General features: G+C 44.0%; 1 non-coding gene across 1 annotated transcript; it reads left to right on the top strand.

Annotated features, from left to right (window-relative positions):
- The first annotated feature begins 10,818 nt into the window (after positions 1 to 10,818).
- On the top strand, positions 10,819 to 10,892 carry Trnan-guu. The gene has a single exon. It is a non-coding gene; the product is annotated as a tRNA-Asn (tRNA).
- The last annotated feature ends 11,262 nt before the right edge of the window (positions 10,893 to 22,154 follow it).

The following is a 22,154-nucleotide window of genomic DNA, read 5'->3' as shown; positions in this document are numbered from 1 at the left end:
CGGCGAAGTCGAGACAGCTGGTGCTATTTTCCCCGAGCGCCGATAGCGAGAGTGCCAGTCACGTTGCATTTTTCAATGCGGGGGTGGCCGGCGAAAAATTGAGGGATAGGATAGTTGTTAAAATGGCGGGCTTTAGGATCCCCGCGTTGAGGCATAAAACGTGACTGTCACTCTTGCTATTGGCACGCTCGGGAACAATAGCCCCGCGTGTCGCGATTTTGCCATTCCGGTCATCGGTCACTTGTGCTACCCTTTTTCCGTTGCAGCAATGCTTCTGCTGCTTCCATGCCAGGAGAGTAACGCGCTGAAGCACGGCGATCCAGAGCAAAACTGGTGCGAAACACGGAGAACCGAAAGAGCGAAGAACCATTTGGAAAACCGGAAAAACCACGTGCGCACTTCGGATGGATAGCGGTCATACCCTTTGGAACAAACGGTAGCTAGCGCCACCTGCCGAATTCGTCCGAATTAACCATAGTGCGCCGCGTTCCCTCCGAATTAATGAGCGTTTGCTGCCATTGACTAATACATATGTTTGACGGGACCGGATCGACAGTTCAAATTATCCGAATTAGCGGGGGTTGAATTAATGAGGTTTTACTGTACAACAGAAACGACTCTACTGTGATCTCGTGGAGATCAGGGTTCGGAACAGGCATGAAGGATTTGGCACGAGAAATATGCCAATGCCATTATTCATTTTTGCAACATTAAAATGACTCTGAAAGTGCGACCAGCTGCAGGGTGTATTCACGCAAATCTTGCGAGTGCTGAATTGTAGGCACAGTGCACTGGTTGTGTTCATGTGCGATATATGACCAAATACCATAGAGACCAATGCTGCAAACCTCTCCGAAAACCAATGGGTGCGGTGGCGAACGGCGTGAGTGGCGCTGTTCACCTCTCTTGCCGTCTATTTGTGTTTGTGTGTTGCCACTTCCAATGGGAAGGCTGCAGCCATTATTGGGAACATTAAACAAACAAATAAAAATACAAACACAACACACACAGCAATACTGGCAGCAAGTTGAGACGCACGTCTGTTGTAAACTCAGCATTCCGCTTACGAATGGGATGCGCAATTCCCCTAGAGGGTTTCATTCCACGTGAGTGGCATCGGAATTGCTAAAGGCCAGTCCATAAACACAGTCTGTGTTAAAAACAATCCTATCAGCAATAAGTTGCTATTATATTGCTCAATATATACACCAACTCAACTCTCCTACGTCACGCCGCGGTGGTGGCGCGCCGGACGCACTTCCAGTCTGGGGCGGTGGGCAGAAGTCGCCGTGCCAGACATGCATTCCCGTGTTCCTTTGGAAGAAACGAGACAAAAAACCTGCCTTCTCGTCAAAATGCTGCGACGGGGGCTGTACCAAGAGAGTCTGGGAAGGTTTGAAGATCAGTTTTCAGGTGTTTCTGCCCCCTCCGTTCGTCCGAGAACGTGAATAGTAGCCGTGAAAAGGGCAAAGCAGACGCTGTCAAACTACGATTGCGTGTGCAGGCAACACTTTGTGGTCGCCAGATGTATTTGCTTTGTTCCACATGAACGAGAGAAAACCGCCAAGTTGTCCGGACCACCCACGGGTTCAGTGCGTCTCCAAATTCACACGGCCGCCTGATCGTTGAACTTTCGTCTGCTTTTTCAAACTTGTCTGCTTTTTGTCGTCTGCTCGTTCAAACAAAAGCGGCCCGTAGACCAAACGTTGACCCGGTAATAGCTATAAGAAGTAATTGCAGGCCTCAAAAGACTTAAGTAGGCTCGATGTAAACAGTAGATACAAGATGTTGATCATTGGTACCAGTGGCCATCACCGACTTGTTACGCTTGGTCTGTTCCCGCTTCCGATTTTCAATATCGACGTCGATCATCGCCGCTACCTTCTACACTTTTGCAGCACGAGCGACGTCGCGTCCGAAAATAGCTAGAAGAATCTCATCATGGTTTTGGCGTCCATTCTGCGGCGTTCACGCGAATTAATCGCCGCACGTCAAATTATTTACGGAAAGTTTAGCGGCGTAACGAGAATTCATAATTTCGCTCGGGCGATTAAAGTGGTAAGAAAGACATTGCGATGACGACGCAGAATCGACACTCCCAACCCGAAAAAGAGTATGCAGACTCACACAAACGCCGCCAACGTGACATTCGAATGGTTTGTTGACGCGGTGCTTCTTGCCCGTACTAAATTGCGCATCCGTTCGAACTGTCGTCTGCTCTTTTAAACTTGGCTGCTTTTTGTCGTCAGCTCTCTCAAACGACAGCGGCCCGTAAACCAAACGTTGTGAAAGCAAACGTTGTGAAAGAAGAACTAAGTGCAGGTCTCAAAACACTTTTGAAGGTTGGTTGCGGTAAGTAGGCTAAGTGTAAACAGATACAAGAAGATGTTGATCATTGTTACCAGTGGCCATCACCGACTTGTAATGCCCGATTCTACTTGCGGTTTTCAGTATCGACGTCCACCATCTCAGCTACGGTCCACGCTTTTGCAGACCGAGCGACGTCGCGACTAAAAATAGCGAGCAGAATCTCATCGTGGGAGTCAGGCTTTAGCGCCCATTCTGCGGCGTCCACGTGAAATGAATCGCCGCACGTCACATTATTCACGCAAAGTTTTGCCTCGTTAGTTTTGCTGAAGCCGCACAAGTAGTCAGACATTGTTAGGAAGACGTAGAATCAACAATTCCAACGCGAAAAAGAGCACGGGGACTCCCACCGACGCCGACAACAACGCAATACAATGGTTTGTTTATGGGCGACGGCGGGCTTCTTGCCCACCATCCACCGCGCATGCGCAGCGCCGGTGGCGTCCGCTAGGGGCGCTCCGGTTTGTTTGTAAACATGAGTTGGTGTATAGAGCACCTTACCATGAACAGCCTTGGCAGTCTTCCATCAAGCCTGGCCTTCAGCAGAGGAAGCTGTCATTCTGTATCGCCTCAGGACACTCACATCAGGATGGTGAAAGTGAATGCCAACTTCTACTTGGTAAGGACTGCAGCAAGTATAAAGATGAAAACACAGATTAGAATATACGATAAAAAATATCACGGACCAACTTGAAAAAAGTGCACAAAAAGACAAGGACAAAAGGACAGGAACACAGAGGACGCAGACTGGTGCACACTCACAACTTGATCTATTGAGCATAAAAGAAAAAAGCAAAAGAATCAGAGAAATCAGAAAGGCTGTGTTCGGAGAACGTGAGCTTCAGAAATCGGGGCGTGAGCAAAAGATGTCAGGTAGATTGTTTTACAGACACTTCGGAATTAACAACAGCCTTTCCATGTAATAAGGTGGTGAGTTCATTCTGGTTGAACATCCTGAAAAATAACAGACAAAAAACAAGGAATAAAGGAGAGGAATACATACACTACATACGAGTGTAGACTCCCAACTCACAAATTGGAGAAGAAAAACAATAAAGAATGCGGAAGGAGCTTTAGCAAAAGTTCGAACAGGTCCAAGTGGAACGTGCTGACTCCCACCCATATGCATAAGACTCTAAACACGATTTTCTTGGCAGCTCAGGTAACAGACGGATGTGCGAACACATTGGTCGCCCATACTATGAATAATAAAGGCCTAAAATAATTCCCTTGTATGTTTTTCACAGTATCTGCTAACTATTCACGTTTTCTCTAAAAGCCTCGTCCCACTAAAGTGACAAACACCGATTTTTGTCCGACGACACCACAAAGTTCCGTGTCGCCGATGCTGTCCCACTGCAACGGCCAACACCCGCGACAATCGCCGACAAACCATCGACGACGGACGAGTTCTTGTCTGTTGTTGGACTTGAAGCGCAGCAAGCAGTCCCACCGAGGAACATCCGTCGGATACAAACTTATCCTCCTCGCCCGCTCGTGCCCTCTGTTGCCTCTCTTTCCACCCTTCCTCCCGTGACTTGCTCCACCGCTCGACCTTCAGAGAAGCCCTTGGCGGCCTCTCCCCGTTCCCGCAGTTCCAGTCCCTCGATTGCTCATAGTGGTCGCGGCTTGCTTGCTGGCGCTGGGCAGTCATGTTGCGAAAGACTTGTCTGTGGCTGGTTTTGCTCGCAAAAACTTGGTGCGCGATTTGGTGCTTCAAGACGCCGAGGTCTACGCCCCTAAATCAGGATGGATACACCCATGTTCGAGGACTGACCAAAGACCGCTCACCACGAAGTAGGACACGACGTTCCGCGGCAAGCCATTCCGGCAGACGAGACTTGTCATCACGTTCTGTGATAATCGGGATGCCGTATTGTCCCCCATAAAACGCCTGCCCTCGATCATTCGGATATGAAGTTTTAAACATCCTCAAAATCAGGGTGAAATTCCTTGGTGCTAACTTAGAATTCCTCGAACGACCCCCAAAAAAAGAAGGAACGATTCGGGTATTCTAGTTCAGAAAAAGTTTGGTGTCAATTGTCACGACTGTTTGTGGGAAGTTGCCAACGGCAAATGAAGAGAAGCGGAAGCTTTAATCGAGAAACAAAGTAATTGTCTCCACTTTCACCGTGTTTGTCGGCGCATTTAATGCCCAAAGAGCAAAGTATGAAAACCGCATCGCCAGACTGTTTATCTGTGTATTTTGAAGTGTTTTGTTGACAACTCCAATCCCACTAGGAAAGAAGTTTCCTCGTCCCCGTGTCCTGCGTCGTGTCCGCCAGGTGGGACAGCATGCGTCGTGTGTCGCTCGTCGTGTGTCGCTGTCGTTTGTTGCTGTCTGTCGCTCTAGTGGGACGAGGCTATAAGGATGACACACGAGCAGTGTAAATAGTGCATAAGTAGGTGACAATTCATCGTAGACTTTAGAGAGAGATTAAGCTGTCTTTATGTATAGGCCATCAATCTGTTGCCTTAACAGACAAGGAAATTATGGTTTTAAAATCTGCTCTTGCTAATAGGTGAATCAGCGCATTCCACTTGGGCCTTTGCTTGAGCTCCTTCCGCATTCTTTTTTTTTTCCTTCTCTGTTCATGCGAGTCGAGAGTCTGCGCTTCCGTATGGTTTACGCGTTACTCTGCTTGTCTCCTTGACTTTTTGTGGTGAACTGTTTTTCAAGCTGTTCAATTAGTAAAGCTCACCCCCTTACTACAATCATGCAACAACTAAAAACAATTACAACCTACACCATTCGCTCAAGGCAGTACCAAACGAAAAAATACAGGGATTGGGTGAGGCATGTCTAACACTATATACTTAAGGCCCGTTCACACTCTTGCAACCGAGTGCGACCGAGAGAGACCAAACCGGTTTTTAAGCCTTTTGCGATCTCTTAGGACCAGCTCCGCTCAGTGCATCCGGTCTTAAGAAGTCTTTCTCGGTCGTACTCGGTTGCAAGAGTGTGAACGCGCCTTTACACTGAACTAAATATACCTCTCATAAACTGGCGAGACACTACCTTAATTTAGGACATGCTTGTAAATTTCCCCAGAAGCGGCATCAAAAAATTATTTCGTGGGCACAAAGTTTTGCGATCAGGAGCGGTATGCTATGCAAATCACCATGGGATGAATTCATCACGGCACCAATTTTTGACAATTCTTTTCTGATAACGAATCACGAAAATAAAGCCGTTTGCAGACGACTGCGCGGCGGAAGCTACGGACTTGCTCGATCCTCCTCTGCCTTTTGCCTGGCTCAGCTTTCCGGACGCAAATACGCACACGGAATCCACCCGTAGTGTCTAACCTAGAGCTTAGACGATGGAGGGGCACCGCGCTGAGTTGAGTGCTTTATTTTTTATTTTATTTTTTTTTTTTTTTGGGGGGGGGGGGGGGGGCACCGCGCTTTTCCAAACATCCTAGTTTACCAGTGAACAATACGGTGGAGGGAGGCAATCACTCTTCCTCCCCTCCCCCTCCCCTTTCCGCCTCCACCCGCCGGCCGCCCGCGCGCCCGCCGCCGCCGCCGCCGTCCCCCCCCCCCCCCCCCCCCCCACCCCATCTCCCAAAAAGTTCCGCCGCTATTGATGGACCTGGACCGAGTACACAGCCTATTTGTGAACGAAGCAAAACAGCCTCGCATAGCACCATTCGCGCACAATTAGTAATACTGGTAAAAGCAAGCGATCTAGGTAGACAATAACAAGCATTTTGAACGGAAGAAAGAATAATCTAGCCCTAACGGGCAAAGAAAGGAACTTACTTTGAAACGACCGTGCCATGATCTTGGATGTTGAGCAGATTCGACGTAGTTCCACGGCTCACAGTCGCTTCCTTCTTTTTCGGACACATTTGAAACTAAGTTAAACTCCACGCATCACGACTAATCGGTAAATTGGCCTCAAGACAGAGACGTGAGACACACACGGCCAACACGTCTGGCAAAACAAGGCTGCGGATTGGATTGGATTGCGTTCGTTGGCTATTATGAATGTCTAACGACTTTACGGAATCTATGTGCGCGTATCTTCAACACGCTTGCAATAAAACGATCAGCAAAGCGCATTAAAAAACTATTAAAAACACAGTAATAATAAATCATTGAGTATGCAAAAATTGCCACAATAATAGAAATACGACCTGAACACGTAGCAAAAAATTACATACGAAACTAACCGTACAATGTTTTCAAACGAACTCAGCAGACATATAAACTACTAAAAACAACGCGTTTTCGATTTGGTGATTCGGTCTTGGTGGTTAACGCGCGAGGCGGGTGATCTTGTGGTCGGTGGTTCGAATCCCGGAAGCGCGAAGTTTTTTATTTGTTTTTTTTTACTACGTTTTTTTATTTCTTTTTAATATTTTTTTATGTTTTTTGCAGTTGCCGGTCCCTTACTTTAGGGTAAAAATCACGCCAAATGTGGAAATAAGAAGTGCAAGCCCAAATTTAAATTGATGCAATGCACAAGCCGTGGCCCTCTTGTTTTGCTGGGATAATTCGCTCCCTCCGTGATAATGTCTGGGTCAGTGCAGTAGGCAAACAGCGCAAGTCCTTTCAACGAAGTAAAGAAGGTAATAATAATGGGAATATTGAGAGCAAAATGAGAAAATGAGTAAGTGGTCAAACTGCCACAGTGATGCAGCCGAAGTTTGTCTGAAGGTGGTCAACTTTACCCACTATTAAAACAGAAATACCGCTATTTTAAGGCAGTTATTTAGCTGAGCTCACAGCGCGGTACGTATTAAGCACATCTCTTATTTTTCTGACTTACGGAAAGTAGTACTTAATTTTCTTCTGGTATATCAGTGATATTTCCCTCGCCTGCCGCCTGATTGTACTTATCGAGGTTGCGCTCCGCAGTTTTACTTTTTTATTAGGCCCAGACATGTTTTTATTCTTGAGATCCAAGAACAGTGCGGATAATTAAACTAGCTTTCAGAGACGGCATCGTTCGGTATTAGAACATTTATGTTTCGCAGCGTCAAGGGGTCACATTCACGACCCGGCAGTGTAAACATCCACAACGCCTTTATCGTGTTAAAAAAAAAAAAAAATTATATTTGTTTTTTGTTTTTTTGGTGCGGTATGTCGTATATAACGTAAGCTACCGGGGGACAGATCGTCTGGCTATGTCAAAATTTGAAATATTTCTGTTAGATGATCGTAACTACCACAGAAAACAGCCGATTCTTGACTGAAATAGCATATTTTCACACTCAATTAAAATCACCAATAACACGATCTCAGGAGAGTTGTGTACCTCTCGTAGAGTCATAAGCAATACACACATCTCTTTCTTGCCCGGATTCTGCAATGCAATGCAAATAATAGTTTTTGTAACTCAAAGCGCGTGCTCAATCATGCCACGTGTTTGTTAATTGTGGTTGTTGCTCTTCATTCGGATTCTCCGCTATACCGTTTTTATTTTAATTTTCTTATCAGAGCCAAATACGTGCGTATACCACCGACCTTAAGTATAGTGCATCAAATTAAACTAGCTTCCTGAAAAGGTATCGTTCGGCGTTGTGTAATTTATTCTTCATGGCGTTGGTGGTCAGATTCTCGAATCCTGAACTGCAAATGTTCCTCGCCGCATTGTTTTTTTCTCGCGTTTTCGCATTAAAACACGTCAGCCTTGCCATGCTGGGATCAAATACACCAGCGTCGGCAGTTATTTGCGAAGGATTGATCTATGCGAATATTTCCACTCGCTATCCATGAATTGCCACAGTTCGTCAGAATCTGAATGACTTGACTGCATAGTAAAAACAGCAAAAAAAAAAAAAAAAAAGATAAAACGATGTTGGTTAGTAAACGGAACTTCCATGGCGGGGCTCGCCAGCCTAAACAGCAAAGCGCCGATTCCGGCCAGTCACTGAACTTCCGTGTAAATACTGGCCATCAGAGACAGCAAAGTGCCGATGCCGGCCAGTTACTGAACTTCCATGTAAATACTGGCCATCAAAGACAGCAAAATACCAATGCCGGCCAGTTACTGGAACCTCCATGGAAAGACTGGCCAGCAAAGACAGCAAAAACCCGATGCCGGCCAGTCACTGTAACTTCTTCGGCTGAACTGGCCAGTGAGCAAGACGAAACCCCGACGCCGGCCGGGGCCGGTAGCTCACCGGCGCCAATGGCCGGGCGCCGCCATCCTGTTGCCGGGACCGGCCGGCGTAGTCCCGATACCGGCCGACGCGGTGTGCTACCTGGGAAGCACTTCTTTACCGATGGATCGAAAACCACAGACTACGTTGGCTGTGCTGCTATCGGCGAGGGCTACAGATCTGTAAAAAGGTTAAACGAAAATGCCTCAATTTTTACTGCCGAGCTTTATGTTCTGATAACTGCAGTTGACCACATTGTCAGAAAGTCTGTCATTTTCTCCGACTCTCTGAGCTCACTGAAAGCACTCAACTCTCCAACATCTTGGAAGCACCCTCTGCTTGTGCAACTTTGTAATACACTAACACAAGCACTGGCAAAGAAAATACAGATAGAATTCTGCTGGGTCCCCGGCCATATTGGCATTGAAGGCAACGAGCTAGCTGACCGTGCAGCTTCTGCGTGTGTAGATAGGACAGTTGACTATAACAGCATCCCTGCTACTGATTACCGTGTACCACTAAAAAGGCAAATAAAATATGCCTGGCAGAGGGAATGGGATTCCCAGCTGCAAAACAAACTCCATATGATTAAGCCCATCCTGAGCGAGTGGCGCAGTGCCAGACACCGAAAGCGTTTTTATGAGATAGTTTTATGCCATTTGAGAATAGGACATACCCACCTTACGCATAGCTACCTCTTGCGTAGAGAGAGTGAACCGACCTGTGACTTCTGTTCTGAACCATTAAGTATACTTCACATTTTGATAGTTTGTTCACACTTTGAAGAGAACCGTCGAACCTGTTTTTCTATATTCTATCGGGAACATGTACCATTTCACTTAACTCTTTCACTGGGTGACGAGCCTCTTGTCCCAGTCTCACAAGTTTTCAATTTTTTGCAAGAAACTAGTATTCTGCGGAAATTATAAGTCTAGTCCCTAGTAAGGTCCGCTTTGAGGCTTTAGTCAGTCCTTAAAGAATGTAGCCTTCCTTTACACAATGTTTCTGGCGCACTATGGCCCCGATGCTGCTGCGCCAAAAAACCCCAAAACCACCAAAACCACCACCCAAATTACGTATCTTGATGGAATTTTCAATAGGGATGGCACTAAGCAGTTGGCATCTTATACAATGGACGGTTGGGGGATGCCCTCACGTTTTATTTTTTCAAATAATATATATCTTCATAAAATCTAGCGCACGCAGCATTTTTTCTCCAATGTGTTATATAGGTGACATAGACTAATTCCCACAGTTAATAGGTCAAATTTCGAAATTTGTTTAGACCCCCCCCCTCCTTTTTTTTTACAGAGATGGCGATCCCGGAGAAAAACTGGCAATTCGAGAAGAAAGTTGTCACGAGATCAATGATGAGTGATTGAGAGCCCCCCTTCCCGGGCGCCAAATCGCGAGCTCAGTCGTACTGCACAAATATGCTAAACTTTTTTTAGCTCAAGCCCAATTTTAAGGAAATAAATACGGCATTCCCTTTTTTGTTTTGTTCATTGTTTTCAACCGAAAGCCTTCACCCTTCTTATAATGTATAGAAATATCAAATTCTAGATATTCACACACAAAAAAAAAAAGTATCAGTAAATAGTTTCAAGTAGGTCAGGGTAAGGTCTTCCTTAACTTTGCCCAATGTATGCGGACAGTTTGACGTTCTCTTTTTTAACAAATATTCTAAAGCCCCAAAAAAAGGAAAATATGTTAAACGTAATAGAGACACTTTTTTGAAATCTCGCGAAAATCGTTTATCCATTGAGGTCAGACATACCGTCTGCGACTCTCCGATGACCGCCAAAATAAGTGCAATACCTTTTAAACGAAAAAGAAACAGAAAAGGGGTGAAATTGCCTCTTAGTAGAATAGTAGTTGCCAGGACACAAAAAAGACCGCGAAATATTTAGAATAGCAATACATATAACTTCTTCGGGAGGGGAGTTGCATCTACCTTGGGAAAACATAATAAAAACTAGCGCTCTGGTTGTTACACGCTTGATGCAACACCTGGAAATGAGATGAAATAATATTCGTTCAAGATTCAGGAGGCGATAGCAGGGAGTCCGCTCGCATGCGCTCATGAAGCGTAAAATGCTGGAGTCACATATAATGTGATAATTTGTATCGTCTTGACATGACTTGTGCATGAACGCGTACCAGCTCGGTCAATTCAACTTTTTTATGTGGCTCGTCTCAAGTAATGAGCTCCATAACACATTTAGGAAGGCGACAAGAAAATAATAAGTAGAGGAAGTAAAAAGGAACGAGAAGGGGAGAGCCAAAACTTTCGCTTACAATGTTTCGCGATTTTGTTGCTTCTCGCCTCCTCCCGTCCGCCTCCGTGGCGCAATCGGTAAGCGCGTTCGGCTGTTAACCGAAAGGTTGGTGGTTCGAGTCCACCCGGTGGCGGTTCCAGGTTTTCATTTTATTGTAATGCATCATGTTGCTTCAGGAACCGTATTTTTTCCTCCAAACTATTGCGTAAATTCGGTTTTTTCGTACGCTTCTACAAAGTCTGTCGTTCACTTCCTACAATAATTTTCTCGTGTGAATATACGCAGAGGAATCGTGGAATGTTAACCTGCGTTAAGGTGGAGGGGAGTACGTTTTGTTTTGACTCTTTAATTTCAGGTTTATCGTGCACACATTGTTTTATATGCAAATGAAACAAAAAGCTTTTAGGGTCGCAAAAAATATTTACCTGAAGTATTTTTTGTTCTATAAATACTAAATAAAAATCTCAATGTGGTGTCAAAAGCAGCGTGACTTTGTGAAAGAGTCCATCGCATTGGCAACAACTTAGCTTGCACATTAATAACACACACTTTAAATGCAGAATAACAAATAGTTTAGTCTCCACTGCCCTTGAGAATAAAGAAACCTATGCTTCAAAGTTAAATAACAAATCAATTCTGCGCAACGTCAGAAAAATATAAACGAAGGTTTTTCATTTATCTTGCAAAGGTTAATAGTGATTTTGAGACATATATTGAATAAGAATGGTGCAAAAAGATGTAGAGATTGAGAACTGTAGTTCTTCCGAAACCTGCCAATTTTTTGGCAGGTCTCATCCCCACCCTGCCAATTTTTTGGCAGGTTGCGGATGAAACTTTTTATGCCTTAACAGTTGAGATATATCAAGCACAATCTACGAGTGTTATCAATTAGAAACAAACAGATATGGTCAAACCATACTCGTGCGAAAAAGAGTTTTGAACATGAACCCAGTAGACATATACCGCCTCAAGAAAATATTAATGATGCGGTGAAATAACTACCAGCGTTGCCATATCAGAAAGTGTTTGCGAAACGAAACTCTCACTGAAATTTCAACAACATTTGAACGGACACCGAAAATAACATAAACATCGCATGAAAGATGTCGAACATACACATTGAGAATATATAATTTACGAAGGACGTAAACTGACCCAATACGCTTCAGGTACTTATGCACAGTGCTCAACGACACAAAGCTACAGTGAACAAAAGCAGATCGGTGTAGCCTGAATCTTACCGTGCTCATTGCAAAATCACCTCAAAAAGAAAACGAAAAAAAAAAAACTTTTTCTCAAAGTTAATGCACTGCAAAAATAATAGTTATACCAAGATTATATTGCCGGAGAAAGAAAACAATTTATTTCGCTTAAAAACTAAAAAAAAAAAAAAAAAAAAAAAAAAAAACTAACTCTAAAACTCTAAGAGCACAAAAAAAAAAGTGTCGATATCGAGTTTGTTGAAAAGCATTCCATTGGCTGGGTTGCATTTTTGTAACCAATTCTGTTATGTCTGGCTTCTTCAATCTGCGGCTTTGAGCATAACCAGAGCGGTGACTTACACGACTGAGCTCTGGCTACTTTGTCGCACCGTCGGCAGTGTTTTTGATTGATAGGGTGACGAAGCATTATTGACAACATTTTACCAAACTTCCTCAGGTGTAGTATTTCACATATCAGGACACCCTGAGATCAAACGTTTTATTTACGCACTCTGGTTACGAATTCCAATCTTCGGAAAAACTCATAACCACGTGCCTGTAACTTTAGGTACTAAAATTCATAATGTATAAGAATAAACGTCTTATTCGAGATCGGTGCAAGGTCCCAATCATACTTAACTGGGAAAAGTTGGCATTTTCTTTTGTATTATTGTAATGCTTTTGCCCTAAGGTTGAATTATGTCTTCTTTTTGTCCTATTGCATCTATAGTATATCATCGGTTCCTGAAGATATACCGGAGTGCTTCCATACTTAAGTGGAGTATTTGCCTTTTTTTACTTTGTCAATATTGCCACAAATAAAAACATAAAGTTGGTAAAAAGAAGAACCTAAAATAAACCTTTACTGCGGCGAACTTGTGCCGAGGAACATAAAGTAAAAAAGATTGTACATTGACGGCGATGGAAAGACAGACTCGAGCAGCCATGTGAAGCACCTTTTGGAAGCGAATGGGTATCTAGAAGTTTTTGGGGCTCGAATGAACAACATGATTCTCGAGTCATCTAGAAAATTCCAATCATGCAAACAGAAGAAAGATAGAAAGGACAAGCGCTGGCGGGGATCAGGCCCCAGCCAGTGGCGTGGGAGTTGAGCATGCTGCAGACTCAATCATTTGCACGCGACAATATGCACTCCGGTGACTCAGCTAAGTATGATTGTGACTATATATATATGAATCAGCGCTATTTATGGAAAATTTGGCGGGGCGGGGGGGGGGGGGGGGGGGGAGAAAGAGAGAGACTGGCGGTAATTTCACCAAATTAGCCACACTTCCCGACATTTCGGCAAAACTGACTTTCTGCTGGACACTTAGTTGCCCCCGTATATACAAAAAGAGCAAAAAATGAAGGGCAACGGGATAAATGGGACGATACGATGTGGTTAGTTGATTGATTGATGGGGGGGGGGAGGAATTCCTTTAAGTATGGCGGAATAGGCCACCAAAGCCGGCAGTCGTCCTTTTTTTTTTGTGGCTTAGCTCCCTGCGTGCAGGTTGCGATCAGACCCGAGCGCTCGCCGAACGTTGACGCGATCCTCACGTCCAGTGCAGGCTGAATGAGGATGCCGGTAAACTGGCGGCTTCGGAGAAGTTTCTCGAGCGCGCTCTTTTTTCAAAAAAGGTATTTTGGAAACCCTGCTACGGTACGTTGGCAAAAGGCAATTATTTTCGCAGCAACGTGATGCAGCTAATTTAAAAACAATCCAGAAAAAAAAAAAAAAAAAAACTCCGCCGGGTGGACTCGAACCACCAGCCTTACGGTTAAGAGCCAACGCGCCAACCGATTGCGCTACAACGGCGATTGGAATTTTTTTTTTTCTTGACTGAAAGGCGATTGGAATCGGGTGACAAGTATCAGATTCACAAAACGTTAGAGAAGGAAGTATCCGTCTGTCCTTCCGACCTTTTAGATGCGGAGCATCACTTGCTCGGGTCTATGTCCCGCGGCGTCGTAGTCCGCACTCACACTACGCATGCGCAACTCTCCTCCTTCCCTCTCTCCAACAGCTGCGCGTTACTCTCTCCGCTCTCTCTCTCTACCAGCTGCCTACACTTCGCGTGCGTTCACTTCTACTCACACCGCGCCCGCATGCGCAACTCTCCTCCTCTAGTCTCCTCTCCATCAAGTGTGAATATAAGCAGCGGTAGCACGCTGCGCGCGTTCAGTTCACCCGCTGTTGACTCCACTTCACTCCGTTCTTCCGATGAAGTGTGATGGAAGCAACAGTCCCGTCAGTTAGTGGGTTGGCGCAAGCAAGCGTCAGCACCACCCCACAAACTAACAGCAACGCTACGTCCACTGAAGACAAAGCTGCGCAGCGAAGGGCACGCGACGCTGAGCGCAAACGCTTGAAGCGAGCGGCAGACCCTGAACTACGGCAACGAGAAGCGGCGTCCATTCGTCAACGTCGAGCGGCGGATGCTGAACTACGACAACGTGAAGCGGCGGCGGTTCGAGAACGTCGAGCAGCAGAACCTGAGGTTCGGGACCGTGAAGTTCAACGTAAACGTACGAAGCGAGCGGCGGAACCCGACCTTCGAGCACGGGAAGCCGCGTTGGTTCGTGAACGTCGAGCAGCAGAACCTGAGGTTCGGGACCGTGAAGTTCAACGTAAACGTACGAAGCGAGCGGCTGCGCATCACCCCATGGTTCCCCTCGGGAAGATGGTGTAATTTTTTCTTTGTGTGTTTTCCTTCCTTAGTATGAGATAACTTGCATTGCAGGTGACCATCTATGTAGTTCTCTGTTCGTTTACACCTACACCGGCTGCGCCGTCAGGCATTATGGGGGTACAAGATGCAAACATGAAAAATGCACGCATATAACAAGTAAAAACACAGGTCTTTTTTTTTTGTAAGCTATGTCTGATATAATAAAAAAAAAAGACCGAGTCGAAACACTACTGACTTTTTTCCGGTAGTATATTCAAATCCACGACAGTTTCTGGCAAAACCAAGATGGAAAAAACGGTCCACATAAGACCGGTATTCTTCCACCTTTTTTTAGGGTGATGCAAATTTGAAGACAGAACTGGCTCTACATAACGCGACATTATTAACACAAACAAGGGATCGTTTTCTTTTTTTTTTTCATTTACAATCAAAAGGTTGGTATCAAAACTACTACTGCTGTGAAAAGTGCTAATTTCGAGCAAAAACATAATCAATACATTTTGATAGAAGATGATGCCATTTAAATTAAATACAAAATGTGACTTTAATGCGCGCGCAAGAGTAGCGTGCAATGAATGCACGTAATGGCACCCAGTGATTGATTCCAAAAAGAGCATTGTTCCACCTATATTCCAGTTGTTGCATCAAGCATGATGTGAAGCCCTAGATTTCGATACCTGATTTATATCCCATCGCTGAAGCATTGTAGCTTCATTCGCAAAAAAAAAATGTTCTTGCTACTGGTGCAGTGATTTCTACCAGTGACATTACTAGTCTACTAATCACAACTGTAATATACCAAGTCGTTACTTCCCAGAGTTATTATTACTATCGCTCTTTATTTAAGTTTTATTTCGTAGTGCCGAAAGGTTGTATGCTTTCTTTTCATTTCATTCATTGATTCTCTAAAGGCGTTTTTGCAAGGACATTACAAAGGAGAGGGCTGTGCCAGCCCTCTCCTTTGTAATGTGCTTGCAAACGCGCCATAAAAACGTCCAACAAACAACTTAAACAAAACTCGCACTCTCGGAAGCAGAAAAAATATGTAAGCAAAACAGGTTCAAAAAGATTTAACCTTTTTCCCTATTCCCCACTCCCTCTCCCCCCTCTTTTTCTTTATAGGCGACGACAAAACTTGAAGGAACAGGATATATAATAGGCAGTGGAATGGGAACAAGACAAAATTTAATTGTGCCAACAAAACTGAAAATAATTAAATTTCTAAAGACCTTGTAATCATATATTTACAGAACAATGTCGGGGAGATCGCTCACGTCCACAATAGTGATTGGTAAAAATGATTTATTAAATGTGCTGTTAGAATCAGATATGCGTTGGAACTTGCAGGAGCTGTTAAGGCGTCAAGATGATCGTGCGCGAACATCCAAAAACGAGCGTGTAACAATTGGATGACAATGGTGCAGTTTGTGAATTAAACAAAGATGTGAGACGTTGCGGCGTGTTATGAGTGTAATCAAAGTCAGGCTTGTTTTCATCGAATACAAAATCTTCGCTATGTACTCAGATTTGTATAGTATATGTCCGGTTGCGCTGTCTTGGGCTGCCTTAAGCTGAGTAATTAAATATTTCTTCGGGAGTTCCAGGTAAAGGAGGCATATTCTGATTTAGGTCAAAGAAAGATTTCATAAGCCAATTTTCTAAGATTTGGAGGAGCAGCACTGAAGCAACGCCGCATGTAGCCAAGGGTATTAGTTGCTTTTGAAGAAAGTCGTTAATTTGGTTAATCTATGTTATATCGGAACTTAAGATAACACAGAGATATTTGTGTGCCTGAACTTCTTCTATGGTGACGGATTCCAACATATACTGAAAGGGATTAGGGAATTCCTTTCGCGAAAGCGGATCAATTAGATCATATTTTTCCTTAGTGACTTAAGCCAGTTGTCAAACCACTAGGAGATATGATCTAGATTCACCTGAAGTATCGTTTGGTTGTTAGGATGGGCAATTTCACGGCACACTGCATAGTCGTCTACAAGAATGTACACAGTAGAAAAATAATATTAGTGGAAGATACTTAATAATTTTTTTTAAAATTAAAGAGGACCAATACAGTCAATTGCAGGGCAGCGGATAAAAGGTCAGTTACTTTAGATTTATGTCAATTTAAGACTGTATTGCATTTGTGAATCGAGATAGCTGCGTATCCAGCTGAGTGCTTGGAATTAGTATAAAGTTGAGAAAGTCTAGCAAGTAAGGGGACATGGGGGGAACATGGTCAAATGCCTGTGAATATATCTAGAAATATCGCAGCAACTTGATTAAGTGATTGAATGACATCTCCAACTCAAACAGCTGTGTTTCGCAAGAGAAACCGCGACGAAAACCGTGAGGTGCATTTATGAACAAAAAGTAAGGGCGCAAACGAGCTGGTGTACCTTGCACATGGTTGAAAAAACCATGTGCAATGAGACTTTTTAGAGACTTTCTAGTGTTGTGCCGTTTACCCGCAGTCTCAAGTTTTTTCAACCAGGTGCATTTAAAAGAAATTGTTATCATCCAAATGTGACATTACGTGTGAATAGCTGATATGCTAAAGATGTTTGGATGCAACGGAAGTTTATAAAATGGGACGATAATTAGAAGGTAGTTTACGGTCTTCCTCTTTGGTTGATCGGAACAATCTTGCCAACGTTCCAATGGTAAGGAATATAGCCTTCGAGACGCGACTGATTGAAACTCACTGACTTCTGAATTTCAAATTCACTTTTTTTTCTCAATTCGTTTTTTACTTTTTTATTATTTTTTTTTTTAATTTTAGACGATGGGTTTTTTGTTCCGAGGCTGACGAGAGTTTTAGTTTTTCAATTAGTGCGGCAACACAGGCAGCTCAAAGTTCGGTGGATGCCATAGTCCTGGAATGGGCAGCTTGCACCACAGTTATAGGTATTTGAAGGGTTTTCGTTTCTGAAAAAGTGAAGTGACAAAGTTATTCATCACTTCAGAGCACGAGTAATCATAGATTGCCCTCCCCCCCCCCCCCTTCATTTATAGCATGAACAATCGTGCCCTTTATGAGAATGAAATGAAATCATCAAAGAAAGATATGATTTCTTAGCGGATTATGTAAATCATATTTTTTTTCTAATTTAAAACATATCTTAATGATCTAAGTCAGATTTATTTAGAGTTACATCAGTATTTTTGTTTTAATCAGATTCGATTCATTTAATTAAATAATCTTTCTTTTCTTTAAGTCAGCCTAATTTTATTTAAATTCCTGTAGCTAGACAATAATGATTCTTTACCACTCGATGCATTGTTCAACATGCCAGATTGATTGATTAATTTGTTTGAACACTGGAAACAATGCCGAAGAAAGAATTACTCTAAATGTAAAGCGCGATTGATTTAACAAACTTTTATATTTATAATCTCTTGCCAAACCAGAAAAAAAGAAGTTCGTATTTTTTAGTTAATTAAAAAACTCTATTTGATTTTTCTTTCGCGTTCTTACTCGATTGCCACAGAGCATTGCAATCAAATGAGTAAGCTTTTCCTTTTTTTCTTTTTTTTAACAAAGTAGCTGGTAGAAACAAAGCTTAACGCTTCGATTTGCTCTGAAGAGAACTTCTTTCTTATTATGTTCAGCCTTATATAAACCTTTTCAATCAATATAATCATTCAATTTAAATACAAAACTAATCCACAGAGAAACATGAAATCATGAACAACCGGTAAACACAAATCCAACATCACTCTAACCATGGTGTCGAACCGAACCCAAACCCGAAGTGAAAACCGGATCAAAACCGTTATTTTTGACCGAAAATCTGGGTTACCGGTTCAGCGAAAGCGGTTCAGGGCCAATTGTGTCAATAATTGGTCTCAATGGAAAAAGTTACGGGCGTATTTCTTTCTTATATTGAAAAGAATAATCCTAGATACTGTCAGATATTTTTACATTTCGTTTTGATTGCATACGTAATAAACAATATGTCATAATCAAAAGCAGAGACGCAAAGAGACCGAGCGGCCAGCGAGCTAGCTAGGTGGGTGTGTTCAGATAAGATCGAACGCGCGAGTCCGGTTCGCATTTTCGTTTTTCTTTATATTTTTATATGTTACTCCTCAATATGTGGAAAAAACGAAATCACAAATGTTTTCTAAAAAAAAAAAAATATATATATCTTAAGGAAAAAAAGACATGACTGCCCCAAGACGGAAACGCCGTTTTCGGGCTTTGTATGTTCTGTCAAGTTTGACTTCATGTAATAGGCAAACTAAATATACCGAAAAAACTGAATATTTTTCAGAAAGCAGGGGATTATAGTTGCTACATTTTTGAACGTTTACAGTATTCTCAAAATTATATATCGCGCGTGCCAAATTCACAAATGTGTGTGCTTTAACATTTTGACCCCATTTTTGTGACTCGTTATGTCGTTATATGTTAAGGATATTAAACTGAAACTTTTTTATATGTCCTTCCTAAACTTGGCCTTTACTAAAAAATAAATTGCTGCTCTAGTGTATAATGCAAAATATATACAGCGCTTCAAACATATTCGAAATTGAAAAGTTCCGGAACTTCAACGTGCAATTAAAAAAAAAAACATCTTCGATCTTTTTAAAATTTAGAGGAATCACTCTCCTCTACATCCTCATTAAATTCCGTTAAAAACATGTTGCATCTTTTTGTTTCTGTCAAAATTACAGCGCTTTGACATTTACCTCCACACGTGGACATGTTCGCCCAAGGTCACGGCCGCAGTGTGGCCGCCTTCCATTTTTTTGTTTAGAACTTCTCATAATGTCCTGTTTTTTTACTTGTGCACGTTTGAATCATACACCTGGACCGCCCTAAATGCATGTATAAAGTACACGTAGCTCAGGACAGCAGCCCGAAGCATCGAAGATGCGAACTAAGACGAGCCCGCCCTTCGTGCTTAATTGTTGCATATGCCGCTGCACGGTCGCGCGAACTGAAACACAACCACCCGCACGAGACTCTAGGGTCGATAGAAAGAAAGCACATAGAAAACCTGCCGTGTATTACGTGCGCGTTCGCCGTGTATAGCGAACACGACCTTTTGAGCCCAAACAACGGCGGATGCAACCGGAGACGGCGGGAGGGAACAGCCGGACGGCGAGCCACGGGACGCCTGGAAGCAACAGACTGGGCGCGATCGCAGGCCATAACAGACACTTTCGTAACACCAACCGATTGTAACCTAAACATTTATATTGATACATCCTCGCACTATCCCAAATTAACTGGCACATCACATGACTAAGAAGCTCCCAACCTTAAACACACAAAAAAGAGGAGTAGGAATATAATATAGACTTTATATTATGGCGAACCTTAACTGCGAAGGAACAAAACTATAGCCAAAAACGAACTTGAACGGAAGGAGACATAAATAAATATAGGGAAGGGGGGGGGGAAGGTTTTTGGCAAGGTCGGGGATAAGTAAGTACAAGACGAGCGTGTTGGTAACAGTGTGTACCAACACGCTCGTCTTGAGGAAGTATGTACATAGAAGGGGGGACGGACGGATAGCGGCACAAACTTTAAGGCTTTGAGATTACTTGGTGGCGCATTTTTGGCTCAGCGGGCGGGCTTCCACATGTGTTTTCGAGGTTTGTGTTTACGTCGGCAACTGTAAAAGGAGGGGGGGGGGGGGCGGGAAGGGGGTATATCTGAGTGGTGTGCTTGTGCACGATTCGACGGCGGGGGGCAAGGAAGCGTTGCGAGGAAGTGGGGGATTAGCAGTGGTGGCGGTGGCGGGTGACAAGTCAACTGCGTGGACATTCTCATGGACGCTGTGGCGAATAGCGTGTGTGCATGTATATTTGTGTGAGGAGTGCTGCTGACGTGTACTGGGCGGGAGGAAGCGGCTTGACCTTCGGGACTGTGGATGTCGGTTGGGGCACCGGGGGGGCTCGCCTTTTTTAAACGAGTGTCTGACAAATAAACCTTCAGCTGTGTTTGAGACGTTGTGTTCTGTTCGTCCCTTTGTGTGTTCCTGAGTCTCGGGTTTTATCACCATCTGTCGCGCGGCATCAAATAGCAAGTCAAGGTAAACGTGCGCCGCTCTACACTTCACGTGTTTACGCTTGCGTGTCTTGGTCGGACTGCGCGCGCACGCACTCATTTCACACCTCGTGACTTCAATACCAATAAAGCATGAACCATTCTCTCTCTCTTTCTTTGTTTCGGCGTCGGGCAGAAGGGAGCGAGTCCAGTATCTGCGTGGCATATGCTTTGCTAATACACGCCTTGTCAGAGCGGAGTCCTCAGCTATGACAGGGACTTACAGCGCCAGCAGAGTTTTTTTCGCTGACTATCTCAGCAAACACAAAAAGAAAGTCACAATGCAGAGAAATTTTCGCAGCGTGCGAGATATCGGTGTTAACTCTTTGAAGAAGATTTTGCCCCAGGAGACATACGGTGAAGTGAAAGAAACAGATTACCTGTGCCAGCATTGTTTCCTGTACTTCAAAGCTGAAATACAAAGTGCACCAAAGAGCTCCGACAGTGGTGGGGATGCATTTATCCCAGAAAGTGAGGCCGTTGACAAGCTGAATCGCTACGTACTGCCCACAAAAGTTTCACCGCTCAAGCCACCAGGTCAAGTAGCAAGCCGCTGCAGAGAGTCCTATGGGAAGAGGAAACAAGCGGAAATAGGAGAGGCCGTGGTTTCCGATGTTCGTACGGGGATTGAAACAGCCTACGGGACATCAGACGTTTCAGGACCGTCTCAAGATAAGTGCAACACGTGCAGCGAGTGGACGACCAACTTTCGCCTGGCATACGCTGCGTGTCCTTCCCACCAGGAACGCTGCCGTCTACTGACGCTCCTTGCCCCATCCCTGACCAGGTAAGAGATCGAACGTGCCGTGCCGGAGGCAACGAGGTACCTCATCAACAAATCTCGCAAACTGAGAGATGACTACGGTGTGTGGTCGACGCCGGATCCCTACTCGAGATGCAAGGTGAGCGAAGAGGAATAGTCGGTGGCGCTTGAGTACTTTACTAAGGACAAACTGGGCTGCTCAAGACAAAGCCCAAACCAGAGAGATGTCATTTGTGTCTTACTAAATGAGAAAAAAACAGTAATCTCCAAGCGCTTTATGACGAGGTCAATCTGCGAGTCATTTCGTGTGTTTAAAAATGCACACCCCGAAACCAAGATTGGCCTCACAAAGTTTAATTCCTTGCGACCCCGGTGGGTCAAGTGTGCCACCCAGAAAGAAGTTTGTGTATGCATATATTGCGCAAATTTTAAGCTTTGCGTTGCGTTGAAAGCGTAAGCGGTAGGGACGTCAACATATTGGACTTGGAATTATTGTGCATGTGCTCCCCGCCGACCAATGAATGGCGGCTTGGCGATTGTGGACGATGCCCCAAGGACAGCCATTTTACGCTCGAGTGTCTTGGATACCCAGAAGAAGCAGAAATTTTGGTAGCTGCCTGGGAGTCCGGCAACCTGATATAAAAAATCTTTGGATTCAATGACATTCATGAACGAA

Source organism: Ixodes scapularis, unplaced genomic scaffold (genome assembly GCF_016920785.2).
Source record: "Ixodes scapularis isolate PalLabHiFi unplaced genomic scaffold, ASM1692078v2 PGA_scaffold4__175_contigs__length_147842914, whole genome shotgun sequence".
In the NCBI taxonomy this organism is placed as follows: Eukaryota; Metazoa; Arthropoda; class Arachnida; order Ixodida; family Ixodidae; genus Ixodes; species Ixodes scapularis.
The sequence above is the reverse complement of the archived record's forward strand: the minus strand, read 5'-3'. Positions and strand labels throughout refer to the sequence as shown.